General features: G+C 28.9%; 1 long non-coding RNA gene across 1 annotated transcript; it reads left to right on the top strand.

Annotated features, from left to right (window-relative positions):
• On the top strand, window positions 102–4,066 carry LOC110270361. The gene is made up of 2 exons (XR_002359810.1): window positions 102–987; window positions 3,634–4,066. It is a non-coding gene; the product is annotated as an uncharacterized LOC110270361 (long non-coding RNA).

Raw genomic sequence — 6,846 nt, forward strand, 5'->3', positions numbered from 1 at the left:
AATAAGTATAAAAAATCAAAATTTTAATTAATTAATATTAGTTAATTTTGTTTGTAAAATTATTTATTGGAGAATTTAAAATTTAAAATAAGAAATGAATTTAAAAATTAAATAGAAAAAGTTAACTTGATAATTAATTAACAGAAGAGGCAGAAGTATATATATAAATATAAGCAGCAGAGATATATTTGTGTGGTAAGAGGATGAGATGCAAAGATGGATGGAAGAAGAAAGTAGATGGAAGCCAAAATGGTAAATTGGTAACTAAGAAAGAAAACTTGGGTGGCCACAGGCACAGGCATATAGAGCTGATTTTAATTTGAGTGTTTGTTGGTTAAACATTATTTGAGGAGAATCCGGTAATTAGGGGAATTGAAGCCCTAGGGGGTGTCAATTTTCGGCCCCCACTTTGAAAACGCTTGTGCTTGTGCTTGTGGAGAACGCAACAATGGATACAGATACATTTTGATTACGATGTATAACTGCGTTCTCTCTCTCTCTGACACACATCTTATTAAGCACCAACCAATCTCCTTCAATTCTTCCTCATTTATTACTTACACACTCTATCTCTCTATATATACATCATTATTCACTCTTCATTCTCACTTCTCTTCTTCTTTTCTTCCACCATATACTTTTACTGCTTTGCCCTCATCATACACATACATTATTGTTGCCTATCAATACTTCAATACTAGTCCATGTGGGTCTCCCTCTAATTTGTACCCCTTTCAATTATCACATTTTAGGGTTAGGGTTAGGGCTCTTCTTCTTCTTCTTCTTCATGGAGTATACATAGATCTGATCTGCTCTCAATCAAAACCAGTCACTGTTTGCCGGTGGAGCATCATCAAGATTCACAAGTTCTTTCACTTAGCTTGGTGGTTAGCCATGACTATGAGAATCTTGATGATGCTGCAGCAGCAATAAATGACTACTACTACTACCACCTTCAGGAGTTCAAGTTCATCACAATAAGCCTAAGTAAGTTCTAAATTATTTTTACTCTCTTTTCAGTTCTCATGTCCAGCTTTTGCTTTAACACCCTTTTTTTTTGGAATATATATATTTTCATAATTTTGTATCAGTTAGTTATTAGTTGCCGCGCTCCTTGATGTATAAAAAGTCTGGTATTATATTGTTGTTGATTAATCAAGTGTGATCTAATTCTAGCTATTTAATTATCTCATCTTGATTTCTAGTTACTTCTTGGTTTTTGTCTATCTCCATTAGATTATATTATGAATGAATTGTTTCTAATTATTTTTTCCGGTAAATAAAATAGTTCTCTTTGTCTGCTGGGCTTAGTCTGTTGGATATATAAATTTTTATCGTTCTTTGTTAATAGCTCATATACCAAAAAAATTCCTTTTCCATTATGTCTTTGTCCCCATTCCCATGGATGAATCATGCTGTACTTGTACGATCCATATGATGCTGCTAAAGGGATAAAATGTTTTCATATAATTCTTTTGCAATAATCGATCTTGCATATATATTTACATAAAGGAGAAATAAATATCATTTTTGCACCTTTACGTACTCTTTATTGGCTTGAATTATTCCATCCTTACTTTACTTTTCTAATATTTCTTTTTTATTCCCACCAGAAATTATATATATCAGGTTTATTTGGAAACACCAACGTTGGTAACAAAAAAAAATATTAATAAAAAATAGTCAAAATTTATCTTATTAACTAATAAATATTAAATAAAATAAATTCGAACTATTTTTTTATTTTTTTAATATTATCGATTTGGAAAATACTATTAACCTAGCAGATTTTGGTTTTGTTTTAATGTACATAATAATACTCATTAATTATTGGTTTTGCTTCTTGCTGTCCCAATCACATTACCAATTTAATGTTGTACCAAAAGAAATCACATTACTATCGTAACTATACTTTAAACGTATAATTTTCTAGGTTTGGATATGCCCATAATAAGTGATACGGTGATACCTATATAACATTTTCCAAAAAAGTGAATCTTTGAAAGTGAAACTCAATCAGAACCAGCTTATGGCACACTGGTAGTATATCTGGAAAGGGGGGAAAAAGTAAAAATATGATAACTAACTTTTTTTATCTGTAAATTAAACTTTAGGTTTGGATGTTTTGAAAGCAAGAAATAATATAATGGTGTTTGTCAAATCTTATGGGATTTACTTCCATTTTTTCTTTAAAAATGATATACATATTTGTGTGGAATTCAATAGTAATTGATTAACTTTAAAATTCAAATACAAACAAAATTAGAGATATAATTATAATTATTTATATATATATTATTTGAGAAGACATGGTTAGTGATGAATTTGAACTTCTTCTCATGGGTCTAAAGAGAGTGGGAGAAGCGGTGAAAGGATTGACGGTTGAAAAAAGTTTTTACTCTTTAAACTATATGAAACAATACCATAAAGATTTTGAGGATAACATGGTGTCTATTTGAGTAGTACATTTCTTTTTTCTTTTGGTTCAGGTTTTGTGAACGAAGAAATAATTCCATCAAATTAAAATGTAACCTTCTTCGCCTCTTGTAAGGAATACTTGTGATTCACACCAAAATATTTTCATAGACAGACTATTTTCAAATGATCTTATTATCAACAAAATTTAAGTCTTTCCACCAAATTTAATCGAGTAATTAAATGCTTAATTTAGTTATTCAAAATTTATGTATGAGTTAAAACTGCAAAATTTCTTATTGAATTAGAAATTAATATCATATACATTAGTTAATGTAATGGAATAATAATTTAATTTACAACCATCTTGAATTGGTTGAGTAGTCAATTCACTCGTCCGTTTAAATAAGTATTGGATATTCGGATCCTGCTTCTTACATGTAGTCGCAGATAACCAAAAAATAATTTACACTTGAAATTCGTAAGATCACATTGAATATTTATTCAAATTTAATTAGTATGAGAATAAAATCTTAAATCACAAGTAGTTTTTGTATATTTTCTATTATGATTAGGACATTCAATAGTCATATATCTAAAATTCATAAATATTCAATTTTTTATTCGAATTTATTATTTTCGTTGGTTTTACTGTCCAATTTTTCAACAATATATAGCAAAATGAAAATTTTATATTTTTTAGTCAATTTTTCTAAAATTCGTTGATATTTTGACGCAAAATTCAAAACCATTTAGCATTTTAAATGACGTTTGATTATAGAATTTGCACCAAGACTGAAATAGCAATTCAGATAAAGAATTATTATCTGTCTCCACCCAAAAAAAGGGAGAAAATTGAAGGAAAAGAACCATATAAATTATAGAAATGGAGAAAACTATGGATTGTCGTACAATAATAACATTTACACATACTTGGCATTCTTTTGATGAGATCTGATTATTAGAGCAGAGTATAATTAAGAATATCGTCTCTTTTTTTTCTTCTTCTTCTTTCAGTACACTAATTATATTATCTTACCCTTTAGTAAAGTGTTCCATGATTATTTTATGACTAAGGTAATAACAAAATACATGAGAATAATTTAGTCCTCCAAAACTAAATATCTTTCTATTGAAGGATGATATCAAAAGAATAATTTTATTCTAGAAATTGATCATTTCAGGTGATTTGACTAATTAAAGTTGATATGGGTGTAGATAGGGTGACCAAGCGAACGGCTAAGAATTCGAATGAGGTGATGACTGCTTAGAGCTATTTTGTTCTGACCTTAATGATGGACAAGATGAAATTGCATGGTTAAATTATCACTAATTGAATTGATATGTGGATAATGAGTTATAACTCAAATGGCATAGACTCCCCATACTCAATTAAGAGGTCACGGGTTCGAGTTACATATCTTTTTAAATTTTAGCCAAGAAGCAATAGCTGCTCTATTCTGTGCTAATAATATTCTTGCTAGGTTACAAAAACTTTATTCAATATTTATATATGTAATAATCTTTCATTTAGTGATTTACTAGCTAGAACCCATGTATGTGCTTCCCTAATTAGTGTTAGGAAAAGTATATGTAGACAACAAAAATACTAAATAATGTGAACAATGGAAATATCGGATGTTCAATTCAATATGTATGCAGATGATTATGTTAATTATTTTTAATTGGATGGTTATTCCTTTTGATTCGATTTACTCATGAATAGTTAATAATGTGTGGATGTTCAATTCATTAGATGTGCAGATGGTTATCCTAATGTTAGGGTTTAGGGGATAATTTGAGAGTGAAGTGTTATTTTACTTTATTAAGCCAATTCTAGAGTCTATTGTTCATATTGTTGATAAAAGTTATTGTCTACCTAACAAAATCTTTAGTGTTATTTTGGGATGTAATTAATAATAAAGGTCAATATAATCATAACCATAGCGAAGCCAAAAGGGCTATATATTAGGGTATTAGCAATTTCCGCAAAGTAGTAAGCTAGGAGGAATATGAAATGAAATAGTATATATGAAAGAAAGAAAGAGAAGAAAAAGATTATGATCTTTTGTGCATATGACTTTGATAAGTGGATGTTGTTGAATAGTGAATAGAGAAAGAAAGAAAAGTGATGTGTTGATGAATGAAGCATCCGTGCAAATGAACTAACCAAGAATCTGTAATAAGAGACAAGTAGTACGCCGCAGAATCTTTAATCAGTGAATTGTGTTACCCTTATGCTACTGCAATAGTACAATAATTCATACCACAAAAGCAACCAACTGGGCTCTACACCCTCTAATTTTCTCTATCATAATTGATTAAACACACACACAAAAAAGAAGAAACTACAACATCATCAATTTTAAAATATCTTCTTCCTCATAATTGAAATGAATAGTTATAATAAAAGGTGAAATTAATGGATTTGTAATGCTAATACGATCCATCTGATATGACTCAATTCACATGTATGGATATTTTAGAGGGGGATAGTACAATTATAGTGCTAATATACTGGATCAAAAGAACATACATATAAAAGTTTGTGACCTGCTACATTTACATGTCGTTTTTAAATTTATCGAATGAATTATGTAGCTAGCTCCGACCAAAAAAAGAAAAAGAAAAGAAAAGAAAAGAAAAGAAAAGCTTTATGTAGCATTTTAAACAATAATTAGAACTAGATATAAACCTATATGAAAGACATGCATTGTTGCTATCATCAACATTATTGGTGAAAAAATACAATAATGTTTTTTTCTTTATGCGTTCTTATATATTAATATATATGTTCACTATGTTTTACATAGTTGCAGTAATATACGTAATAATTACAAATTTATAGTATGTAGAAGAATGTATATTATAACTTTTTTTCTTTGCTTTCTCATTTAAGGGATAACTTTTATATTGTTCTTGTTATTCTTTCTATAGCGTAGTGGACGTACCTCTCGCTTCACATTATTGAATGCTAGAGAGAACAACATGAATGCATTATTCATCACTTTCATAGGACCACACTATCCAATTATTGTTGGGTCGATANNNTCCATGCTTTATTAGTTTTAGGTTTATTTTAGTCTTTAAAGTTACAAATTTACTTTCTAAAGCTTCAATTTTTAATTTGTTAACCGCCAACATATATTACACTTTATAAGCCATTTTTCTTCTTCATATAACAATTTTACTTGTTTGAAATGTTAAGTGATATTTGACATTAGCTTGAGTTAAAATCTAGGTTCTATATACAGATGGTTTTCTGAATAATTATTTACATTGAAAAGGCATAAATCTTTTTTTTCTTTTTGAGATTTGCTTCGAACTTTAGTTTTGCCATATATATGAAGTATCAACTCTCTTTGGCAATCACCTAGCTCTTGGTTGAAGCTAATGACACCAAGGTCCAATTTGGGGGAAGTTGATTTCATGTGTGTGTTTTTCTTTCTCTTTTTTTTTGACGAAAAAAAAAAACTAAATTTCAAAGATGAAAGAAACGAGTATAACGGCGACAAAACCAGCAACACTACAATGCGCTAAATAATTTTTTTTATTGAAAAGAAAATAAACAATAACTAAAAAAGAAAAAACAAATAAGAAACTGCTTAAAAAGACAGTTTTGCTAAATATTATTCTAAAATTCTTTTTAAGGCAACGGAACCTCCACTTGGGGAGAAAGAGTTCTCATTGCAATCTTTACCATAATGTCTGCTACTGTGTTTGTATCTCTCAAAATCAACCGGAGATCGGCACGTCATTTTCAAGACATGATATCTCGGATTTTCAATACCAAAAGATCAATAAGACTAGAACAATCCTGTAAATTATGGATAATAATAAAGGTCTTCACACAATCTCATAGATAATATCTCTTTTTTTCGAGTCCCAAACTAAAAGAAAGTATCTCCAAATAGCAAATAATTCTCCTTGCAAAATATTATGACTCTCAATTATTCTTAGATAGCCTCATGATTGCCACATTCCTTTTCAATCTTTGCTAACACATGCAAAATCAACCCGAACACTATTGCTAGGATAGCTAGCATCACAATTAATCTTAAAGGTACCTACCAAAGAAAAATCCAAATGCCACTAATGTTGGAGGGGAGATAGAACTAAATAATTAATCATATAGACAAATATATTTGTAAAAAGAAAAATGATATTTGTATAATTTATTTTTTAATATTTTCTCATTTTTACCAATTATTTTTAATACTAAAATTAAAAAATATATACAAAATATACACAAAAATAGTGTAGATAACTTTTTTTTAGAAATTAAACGAGTATTTTTTTTTTTTGGTTTTAACAAGTACTTAAATATGGGTTTTTGTCAAAAAAAAGGAAAACGAGTTTGTTGTCCTTATAATAATAAGCCCAAAACCATTTGATTGTATGGGCCTAAGTAAGAAATAGAATTAGCAGGAT

The sequence above is a fragment of the Arachis ipaensis genome, chromosome B03 (assembly GCF_000816755.2).
Source record: "Arachis ipaensis cultivar K30076 chromosome B03, Araip1.1, whole genome shotgun sequence".
In the NCBI taxonomy this organism is placed as follows: Eukaryota; Viridiplantae; Streptophyta; class Magnoliopsida; order Fabales; family Fabaceae; genus Arachis; species Arachis ipaensis.